At 42.8% G+C, this 11,034-nt stretch overlaps 1 protein-coding gene across 2 annotated transcripts in view; it reads left to right on the forward strand.

Moving 5' to 3' along the window:
• LOC108791252 (transducin-like enhancer protein 1) overlaps positions 1-11,034 on the forward strand; it is a 50,022-nt gene that overhangs the window by 9,264 nt on the left and 29,724 nt on the right. The window lies entirely within an intron of this gene.

Genomic DNA, 11,034 nt, shown 5'->3' on the forward strand with positions numbered 1-11,034 from the left:
CATAGTGGAGATTTCTCCATGCTGTTAAGTGTGGGTGGGGTAATTGAATGATTTTTCTCTTGTTCAGCCTGTGGGCCAATGAGGGAAAATCTAAAAGTGTATGGCTAGCTTTAATGGTGAAATGGAAGAAACCTGTGTGGGCATTGCACAAAGGAGACAACCGGATTGATTTACTAAAGGAGTATAGCTGGTTACTAAGCACTGTGACTATGGGAATTGTCACTTAGCCTAGTGACTGGGGTGAAGCTGTGCTGACTTCAGTCACACTTGTGCAAGAGAAATCCTGAATTTTCCCCATTTTCCGTGCACATGAAGGGGTATTCTTTGCAAAGTAAAGTTTCATCACCTTCCTCTCATTCACTTTGCTGTAGAGTGAACATGATCCACTCCTTTAGTACCCCATTGTAGGAAGATGCTTGCAGCCTATTCTTTATGGTCATGTCACCACTCGTCTGAAAGCATTGCTGAATTTGAGGTAGCATTTATGCCCCCAACCCTGTAACTCCCAAAGGAGTAAGAACAAAGATGTACCAGTCTTTTAGGTTACCAACAGAGGCTTGATTTTCAGTGCTAGACTGGATCGTTAGTTGTAAATGTTAAAGCATAACTGTGTTCTCTAAATGCATTAGCTTAGCTAGGGACACCAAACCAATTCTGCAAATGTAACTCCTTAATCTGCCTTTTCCATTAAAATGCTTTGAGAATTGATAGGGAACAGTGTAATCTCTGCTTTGTTTGTTTGCATTCAGCTTGTGTTCAGTCTGAACTGTACAGTTTAGAGTGCAGCATGTCTCTTGCCGGGCCTGAGAACAGTGAAGGCTTCACATATGTTTATTTGGTGTGCCCAGGCTCTAACTATATCCTACTTGTCCTACTTGTATAACCCAATCTTCTAGATATGCATTCTACTTCCCACCATTAGCTGTGTAGAGTCTTTTCAAGGCTAGGATATGGGCATTAAATAGCAAAGTGTATGCAGGGCTGTCTGCTTCTTGAGGATTGTGGAGTTGTATAGAAACTGTACTGTTCATCAGTGCAGGCTGGCTCAATGTAAGCATTATTTATCTACTGTCGCAAGCCTTTGAGTACAACGTTTTAAGAACAGTTGGGTTTTAAGTATGCTGTTTGGTTACTTTAACCTCTTGCCGTCCGCCCGTAGTAAAAAAACGGACGGACGGCACTGCAGCATCTGCGGGTTGCCGTCTCCAGACGGCAATTTTTTTCTGCTCGCGCGCGCCCCCTAGCGGGCACGCACGGGCAGAAAAGACCCGCTAAATGCACACACCCGTTACCGGGTGTTTACTGCTAGCAGATAGAGGGGCACACAAAGCAGCTTTTATTGCTCCCTGTTCTTTTTATATAAAATATGTACTTCTTAAACTATATAGTGTATCTTTTGCTTTATCTGAACTTGCTAGTTAAACTTGCCATTGTAACTTTATGGCCTACAGTACTGTTGGTCATGGACCTGGGCAGAGTATGCCATTAAGAACCTGTGACTTTACTCTAAGATTCCATTGACACCTGGGCATTGGACCTGGACAAAATGCTCAAGACAAGGAATCTCATTCATTTCTATGGTCCCTGTTCACACCTGAGTGTTTTTTCGCACAAAGTTTCCCATTGAAGTCTACGGGATCAAATGGCTCCATAATCTGCCTAAAATTAGCTCCCGTACTTTTTCCAGCGACAGGCATTTTTTTGCTTGCGCCAAAACACTGAACAGTGGCCAAGGTGATACAAGTTAGTGAATCAGAAGGTTTTGATGTCGGCTCCTTGGAACAGTCAGACAACAAGCATTTTTAGAAGGTCTGCAATGGCAGTCCCCTCTATTTTTCTCTTGGCATGTTGTTTTAGGGCTTGAAAACCTTCAAAACCATGTTTCATGTTACCAGCATATACATAGTGTAACAGGAAATGGAATATCGCCACCCCTATCCTGCCCTGACTTACCTGAATTGCAGAGTTTCTCTTTCCATGGGCTGCGGTTTTTTAAAATTTTAACAGGATCTGTGAATGGAAAAACTAAAGGTCCTGTTTGCCACCATGGCAGAGGGACTTCTAGTTCTAAATGGACCACACTTGTAGCCCATTGACACTCCTGTCTCTGTTACTAAATGTCCATTCCTCGGTACCGAATTCGAAGGGCGTAAAAGTCTGCAGGAGCCAGAGCCTTGCACTCCCAATCTACTGATCGCGGTTGCAATTCTTTAGAGTGCACATTTATTTATTTAAAGACCCTGCCAGTACAGAAAAATACTTGTTTTGATCTGCCAGAAATTAGCTCAACTCCTAGGTCCTGTTGTAGGCTGACAACACAATGCTTTTTTTGTGGATTAAGTGGTGTCAGTGTTTTTTTTTTTTTTTATTATTATTATTATTATTATTTACAAAACTACTAAAGGCCACCCCTATCCTATACACCACAGCATAAGCTAATTGCTCCGTAGTTCCAACATAAGAACAGTAAGAGCTTATCTTGGCCCTTACAGAAAAAAGTGTGCACAGCTCTGAATATTAAAATGATTTAGAGATTTGATTTTTTTTCCCCCCATATATTTGAGATATAACCACTATTTCAGTTGTAGATTTACCAGAGCAAAATGGAGCTTATAAGATCAGTTTGTTGGACTCTACATAGACTTTAAAGTGACGTTAAACCCTCAGATTTTTTAACATAAACCAATACTGTAATGTGTGCCTTACTGTAATCCATGGTAGTTTCCCTTCTCTTTGCTGCTCTTCCTTTTTAAATCCTCATCTCTTCTCATGCTTGGGTAGAACTTCCCTTTTCAGCTCAGGGCCTCTTCCTGTAGTGCTGGCTCAGGTTACAAACCTATAGAAACTAATACACCGACACCGGGTATCCATTCCTGAGACAAGGCAGTCTGCTGCAAAACAGAAGTTCTTCCCAGCATGAGAACAGATACAGAATTAAAAGTAAGAGCAGCAAAGAGAGGGGAAACAACCATGGATTACAGTAAGGCGCACATTACAGTATTGTTTTATGTTACAAAATCTGAGGGTTTAATGTCACTTTAACACAGGCTTCAGCACCCAACTTTTAGTCGGCTTCACAAAGCTTTCTTGATGCTTGTAAAGCAACCTTCAGCTCTAGTTTAAGTTGACCTTAATTCAGAAATGAGTGGGTTGGTGTTCGCTTTAAACAAGCTGGCTTTCAAAAAACTTCAACACTACTTGAAACTCGATGAAAGCCTACTTGAAAAGCATGGTACCAGCTTGTTTGAAGTGTCAGCCAACACTCTGGTTATGTTTTTTGCTTAAAGCCTATCTACAGGTTAAAAAAAACAAAAAACTACCCTTGCAGTGGGCTGCTCCTGCACTATAAGGGTTAACTGCTCAGTTTTGGCCAGGGTAGTTCTGTAAAGGACTTTTACTTGCCTGATCCACACTCCTGCAGGCTCCAAAACCGACGCCTGCATCCTTTTCCCCCGCTCCGTTTTGGTGGTAGGAGGCTGCTGACATCCTGTTAAATGCAGGGAGACTGCATTATACATGAGGATGCCATGGGGACAGTCTACAAACCGGAGCTGAGAGGTGCACCTACTGCCAGGGGAGTGAGGATCAGGTAAGTAAAAGTCCTTTACACAGCTCCTCTAGATGTTAACCCTTGCAGTGTGGGGGTATCCCCCCCCCCCCCCCCCCCCCCCAGACAGGATCAAGAGGTGAGCGAACGCCGGTATGTGTTCGCTCACTTCCCCATCTACTGAGCCGACCTGTGACAGTCTCATTGTCACAGCTCAGCTAGAACTATGAGGTGAGTGAAAAGCACTCGCCTCATAGTTCTCCTTTTTAAAGCACTCGCCTCATAGTTCTCCTTTAACATCCACAGACTGCCCTGAAGGCTTTTTTGTGAATGTTTTCTAAATGCTTGCTGTGCAGACTGTTCTTGTACAAGCTGGAACCTGTATGCACGAGGCCTTCTCTGGAAAGGAAAGGGGAGTATATGCTACTGAGTAGGAGAGCGTGAATTCAAATCTGTTTTGTCTTTTTTTGTTTTTTTAACCATGCATGGACAAAGGCCAAACATGTATAGTTTTGGGTACAGTAGGGAATAGTACACAGTTGGGTTTAGTTTTTTTGTCTAGTTGGGGAGAATTCCCTTCACTTCTTGTCCTAGTGACCTAGCATGAAGTTTTAAGATGTCTTCATATTCCCCTCTTAGACAGTTGTCACCAGAAGAGGTTTTGCCTGTGGAAAATCTCTGTAATGGTGACAGCGGTCATCTGGGCAAACTCTTCCCAGTGGGGACATGGCAATAAATACCTGACCAGGGTTCTATCTTTATCCAAAGCTACAAAAAACATTTGGCTTTACATGCTCCTCAAGATTGCCATCGGGGAGGGTGAACTGGAAATATTGGATAGATTTGCCAGTAAATACATTTCACAAATCTTCCATGGTGACACTGTATTATTCCCTCCCTGTGTTTTATCTTACCTGTAATTTGATGATTGGGAAATGCTAATGGAATGCGTTAGGGCAGGACTTCCTAAACAATCTACTTCCTGTTAAATTAGGCATGATCATTTCTCCACGTGAGTGGCATGTCAAATGCTTAAAAAAAAGGAATTGCTTGTAATTCTTATTTGGTGCAAGGATTGCATGAATTTGTTAGTGTAATACAACATTTAGTTAGGGTGTTTGCTGTTTTTGAGCAGTTATCTGGAGAGTGTAGGGACCGAGCTGTGTTGAGATGGCTCACCTCCTATGCAGCTTTGTGTTACAGAGTCTGAAAGAAAACTATGGCTAGTTAACTTAGAGGATGAGTGCACTTATCCTTTTCCCACTGTCGCCCTCCACGAATGCACTTGCCTTAATCCAATAGTCGCAGCTCCACTGTCTATGTCCTGTGCCACAAGTCTCCACTCTGCTGGCCACTCCTGCCCCATAAATTTCTGTAAAGCTGGAGATGGTCCCATGGAAATCTATGGGGCTGTACTGAGTTGATGCTGCTAGGACCTCACACATTCGGTGGCTCAGGTGTTTTTTGGAAAACCTGATTCTATGGTTTGGACAGGATCTCTTTGGGATAACGGCTTCTTTGTTCCTTGACTCGATTGCTAGTATACTGTTTACAGGACTTTTCTGCTTAGGTCAGGCTTTGATGACTGTTTGTTGGCATGGGGTATCTGTGCTACAGCTTTCCTAGAAACCATGAGCAAATCTAGTTTAATTTTTAGCTAATGTATGAGTATGCAAATCACAGAATGTTTTCAATGTGAAGAAGTTTGGTAGAGCACCACATGTGAAAATTGACTTCTTAGGTCATGTCAGATGTCATGTTTGGCATGTCCGTTTTCTTTGTTGAATTTTAGATTGAAATCATAGAAAGTTTGGTTAGGCATGTGAGACCACACACTATTTCTGTCTATTGTCAGTGGTATAGACCAGTGCTTCCTAAAGTGTGGGTCGCGACCCCATATGGGGTCCCGCAAGGGAACAGGGGGGTCGCGATCCGAGTCCCCGGCCAGGACCGCCATCGGGGTATGGCTGGTACTTGTGTGAGGGGCCCAGGCGGCCGAGGAGGTCTGGGCTCAAAGCTAGATTGCAAATGATACATTCAACTGAAATAAAACAGTGTAGTGTAGTTTTTAAGGTCGCGGTCCCCCCTGTGCACTAGGGGGAGGGGGGAGAGAGACATGCCAACTAGTTTTATTTTTTACTCCACTCTACAGTAACTGTGTTCCCTGCATATGATGTGACCAGGTGCCTTGGTTGGTTGCTCTGTTTCTATGTCTCTTAGGTCCTATTCACACCATGGTGTTTTTGTTGCGCATATTTGTGCGCACTGAAACGCACAGCACAAAAAAATACCATATATTCCTATGTCCCCTGTTAACACATATGCGCCGATTCGTCCGTTAAACACCTGTCACTGGAAAATGTTTTTTTGGCCATATCAGTGCGATTTGTCACCAAGACTCGGTAATGCTTGAAAGCGTGCGACACAATTATGTTGCGCCTTTTTTGCACGTTTCCCATTTACATCAATAAGTCAAAATATGCTCACAAAACGCACAACTTAATATACGTGCGTAATCTGCACTGAAACGCTGTCGCCTAGGTGGGAATAAAGCCTTGGTAAGTAAGGTGTATCTTGTGGGATATCACAATATCAGCATTGTTTCTGATTTCAGGGCCATGACAGAGGTTCCCATATTTCAGTGGGTTGCACAGTACTCTACCCTTCTTTCAATAGCTCCATGTTTGGGTTGGGTCGAATAGACCATTTTAAAGTATGATTTATCCACCTGGTTGGTTGTACAGATTACATACTCTGTTTACTATTCCTTATTAATGTGTATTTAAAATGAAAGTTGTGATAGTTCAACAGTCAGTAGTAAACAAATGTATTTCTACTATATCATTAATGGATTACAGTGATCGTTGTAGAATTAAGGCTTGTTGTCATACAGTCAGCAGAGACGGCTTTCCTTCCTGGAAGTCAAAAGCTGGACAAACTGCATGTTTCTACTATGCTGTAAAACTGGTTAAGCACAAATATGGTAGCATAGTTCCCATGACATGCTGTAGGTGTATTTAATGTATGTCATCTAAGGGGCAGATGGTTGTTGGACAGCATGGCTGTTGATGACCAGCTCAACATTTCCTGTAATATTTTCTATAAACAGATAAAGCAGATTCCGTTTACTTAAAAAGAGAACTATGGGGTAAGTGTTTTTCCCCATAGTTCTCTTAAGGGTCACAGGAGGACATATGCTAGCGACCTCCCGTGACCCAGAGCTCAGTATATCGCGAGCTACAGCTCACGGTGTACTGAGACGGCCGCAGTCGGGACGGATCCCAACATTACTGTCAAGATCCACCCAGCTGCGTTAATGACAGCTGGATCTGCCTATATAGAGGCAGAGCCAGATGTACCCACCCCTTCCCTCGTCTGTACCTCAATTCAGTGCTGGAGGATCGGAGCAGGGATGGGGGGAATCACTGCAGGGAGCCGTGACTGACGGTCACTGCTCTCTGCAGGGAGATGATTGAGAAGTGAGTGAGCGATGATATGTGTTCGCTCACTTCCCGATCTATTCAGCCGACCTGTGACAGTCTCATTGTCACACGTCGGCTCGAACTATGAGGATGAGTGATTTTCACCTCATAGTTCTCCTTTTAAACAAGAGGAGGTCTCTGAGGGGGCTAAGGGGGGTTCAGAGACATCTGGACGTGCGGTGGTGGTTAGATCCCTCGTAAAACTAGGTCCTTCTTTGGGTTCATGATCTGCATTGTTTGTTATCTTAATATTTGTGTTGGTTTTCGCTAGGCCTGCAAATAATAATCTTGATAATTGATAAAGAAAAAAAATCAGGCAACTAATCGGATGCAAAAATAAAATTAAACATCTATAATTTAAAATAAAAAACACAGATGGAGTTTTACAAACAAAGTTTACTTCAGAATAAAACTGCATGCACATTTTTTCGCAATCTCACTGCACTGGAATGCACGCCATTGTAGCACTGCACATTGCAGGGCCGGTGACCGCACTGCGGGCGGGTGCTGCTTTTGGGGTGCCATTGAAATGAATGCACCCCAACGCACATCCCGCAGCAGAATTTGTCATACCAAAATGAAATGACTGATCTAGTTTGTAATGGTGTGAGGAGTCCAAAATGCTTACAAATTTTTTTTTTTCTAGTCAGCATTTAGGTAAAAGTTGGAATTGGGGTATGGCAGATCACAGGGAATGTGCAATATGAAAATGGCCAATTTTGCTCATTGTCAGAGATGTGGCAGCCCAACTCCCCAACCCCCCACTCATAACCCACAGTGCAACAGAGATGTGTGGCAAGATGGATCTTTCCAAGAGCCTTATTGTGCCTTCTGTTGCAAGTCCTGCTTGTGTGGTTTTTTTTTTTTTTTTTTGTTTTGTTTTTTTTTTTCTTTCTCAGCCTGATCCGCTGCAGGTTCGTATGTGCTCATGGAAATTTTGTCTGTGTGTTTGAGAGACTTTGGTAAATCACCTGGATAAAGCTGTGAAATGGGGGACTATCATTTTAGCAATCCCTAAATATGACTGCAATTTGTAACTCAGGCTGTGTAATGTTTGCCAAGAAACTAATGAGAAAATAAAACAAATTTTATTGTGATTACTTGTTTTACAAGTGTTCAAACTGTGAATATGGTGTATTGACTGCTTGGCATTCGCTAGGAATGTGCTGTGAAATTGCCCATGTGTGCAAGTCCCAGATGCGTACGATGTCTGAGTAAAAGTTGAACACAGCAGATAACCCTGGGGTACCATGATTGGAAGAAGGCTTCCTGAGCCCATTCCCAATTTTTCTTTGGCATTGTAAGAATGATGTGTCATTGTTTTCAGAGACTGATATTTTAGTGGTTCTTACAAACTGATTGGTTTCATTACCGAATGAAAGACCAATTTTAGTCCAAGCAACACTAGTCCAAGCCTGGACTTAATCCTTTGGTGCCTAAAGGGTAATTTTTCTCTGGAAGAAACATGTTTGGGGGAAATTCTGATTTTTATTTCCCACTGGATACTTTTATCTATTGAGGACTCTGAAAGTGAAAATGAAATTCCGGCTTGGTCTGCTCATCTCCCATCAGTATTCGGCTCCCCGGTGGGTTTTATATACCGTAATCTGTATTTATGAGAATAATTACTGAGAAAGTGGTAGTGAGTTCCTAGCATGGAATAACTCGGGCCAGAAGATGTTTCTGGTGGCTTCACTAAATTAGGATGCCAGTTGATGACTTCAGTTCACCAGAGTCAAACTATGGCTGAAATAATTGACTGGGTGTGAATTGACCCTTTTGGCTGATGATGCGTGGAGGTTGCCATGCAGTGGAAATTATAACAGAACTTGCAAGAACCGTGTATCCCATAACCCTTGGATGCTGGCGTTACCATTTAAGAGATTAGCTTGGATATAACATTTTGACTGGTATAAATCTACAGAAACAAGCTGGCCTCCTGTTGGATGAGGAACTTGCCAAAAATGAACTTAAGGGCTAGTTCACACTAGATGCAGTTGTGATGCAGTCCGTTAAGTTTGGCTGCTGCAGCAAAGATACATCACAATGCTTTCCTATGGGATTTCTGGTGTTCTATTTACACCAGTGCAGTCCGTTCCGATGCGGTCAGATAAAATACCGCTTGCCCTATTTTAGCTGCATGGGAATGCATCAAAAACGCACGAACGCACCTGAAATCCCATTTTAAGCAACCCCCCCAAAAAACTAAATCGCTGTACAATTGCGGCAAAACGCATCACATTTCAGCTGCGCAGATGCATGCCGTTCTGGTGTGAGCTAGCCCATCACTCTTCTGCCCACTCATGACCCCTACACTTCTTTCCTGCACGTATCGCAACCCCCCCAATCATATTGCACACCCCCACATAATGCTTCATAACAGCATCTACACCACCTCCCCCCCCCCCTGCCAATACTATCCCCTCAATTCTTTCCAGGCCGCACTGACCTTGTCATACCCTCTGCACCCTTCTACTCATACTGCCCAATGGTATACCCTCCACACTCCCTTCCTGCATATATTGCTTGTTGCATCACCTGCATTCCACTCCAGCAAATAGTGTCCCATCATATCCTCCACACTTCACTTCTGTGCATACTGCCTGCAAGGACACTTCTTTAGTATTGTTCATATGCCCAGCATTTTGCCTACACTTCTGCTAGTACACTGCTTATCTCCCTGCTTACTAAAGCATTACTGTTGGCTGCACTATTGGAAAGCACTGTGATATAGAAAGTACTGTCACAGTCCTAGACTGTTGGTTGCGGTAATGAGCATGAAATCGGTTGATTAACAGCCAACGCATACAATACAAAGATGTATTCCTCAGAATAGATTGGGTTGCCAGGAAACCTAGAAGCACTGTAGTAGGAAAGGGAAGAGCAGATTTTGTGCTGCAGAAAATCTTCTTGGATCTGATGTTTTTATTCCTAAAGAAGAGTTGATTGTAGATTCTTGCACCATTCTCTTTAAAACAAGGCTATGCCATTCACGTTTTTCCCACACTGCATTGCAACATACATTTGGACCACCTACCAGCACTTTTTAAATCCAATTTAGTTGTTTCTTTAACTTTTAAGAGCTCATGCAGTTTCATTCCTGGCCTCATTCTGAACATAGTAGTTACCTGCCTGCTTTTGGTTTCAGTAATTCCATGCACACTTTCATGCAGGCTCTACTTCATATTACTACGGTCACATTAGTGTATTTATATGTGCTTCTTTTAATCGTGTGAATTTTGTACCATAAAGCCTAAGCAACAAAGCTGATTTTATTAGTGCAGGATTATTATTTTAGCACATGACATTCATATTTACTTAGTAAAGGTGTTTCTTCCCATGAGCCAGTGTTTTTGAATAATGACACCATGTTTTTCCCCCCTTTACCTGGAACAGCTCCCCCTTTTTGCTCTTCACAATAGACGCCTCCTAGAAACTAAAGGTTAATAAGAATAGCGGTAGTTTTAGGATAGCAAGTCCATGACTACATTCACGCTAGGTGCAATTTTAGATGTGTTTTTAGATGTGTTTTTATATGCGTTTTTTAAAATGTTTTTTTTGTGTGTTACATACATACATACACTCCAGTAGCCACAATCTTGGTATTGTTTTCAGTCTGCACCCAGCTTTCACATGCATGTGATTTTGGGTGGCTATGGATGGAGCCTCCCAATCACTTGTACATTGCTATAGAGAGACCAACAAGGTGGGTGTGTATGGCTTGTTCAGAGGGAGATCAGCATACTTCCAGGGTCTGATCTTCTGCTACTGAACCAGGAAGCGCCGATTATTTAGTCCCATCCGGGTTTCAGCCTGTCATTTCTCTGGCAGCAATGGCCGGAGAAGAATAAATGCCCCTGATGTCTCCATAAAGATGACCTGTTCCTTCCCCTGTAGGGGGCTCGTTAGGTTAAAAAAAAAACTAACTAAAAAAAGAGACCTAAAAAATAAAAAATGAAGCCCTTCACCCCCCCCCCCCCCCCCCAACACGAAGGAGACCACACT

The sequence above is a fragment of the Nanorana parkeri genome, unplaced genomic scaffold, assembly GCF_000935625.1.
Source record: "Nanorana parkeri isolate BGI_ZX_2015 unplaced genomic scaffold, ASM93562v1 scaffold537, whole genome shotgun sequence".
Classification (NCBI taxonomy): Eukaryota; Metazoa; Chordata; class Amphibia; order Anura; family Dicroglossidae; genus Nanorana; species Nanorana parkeri.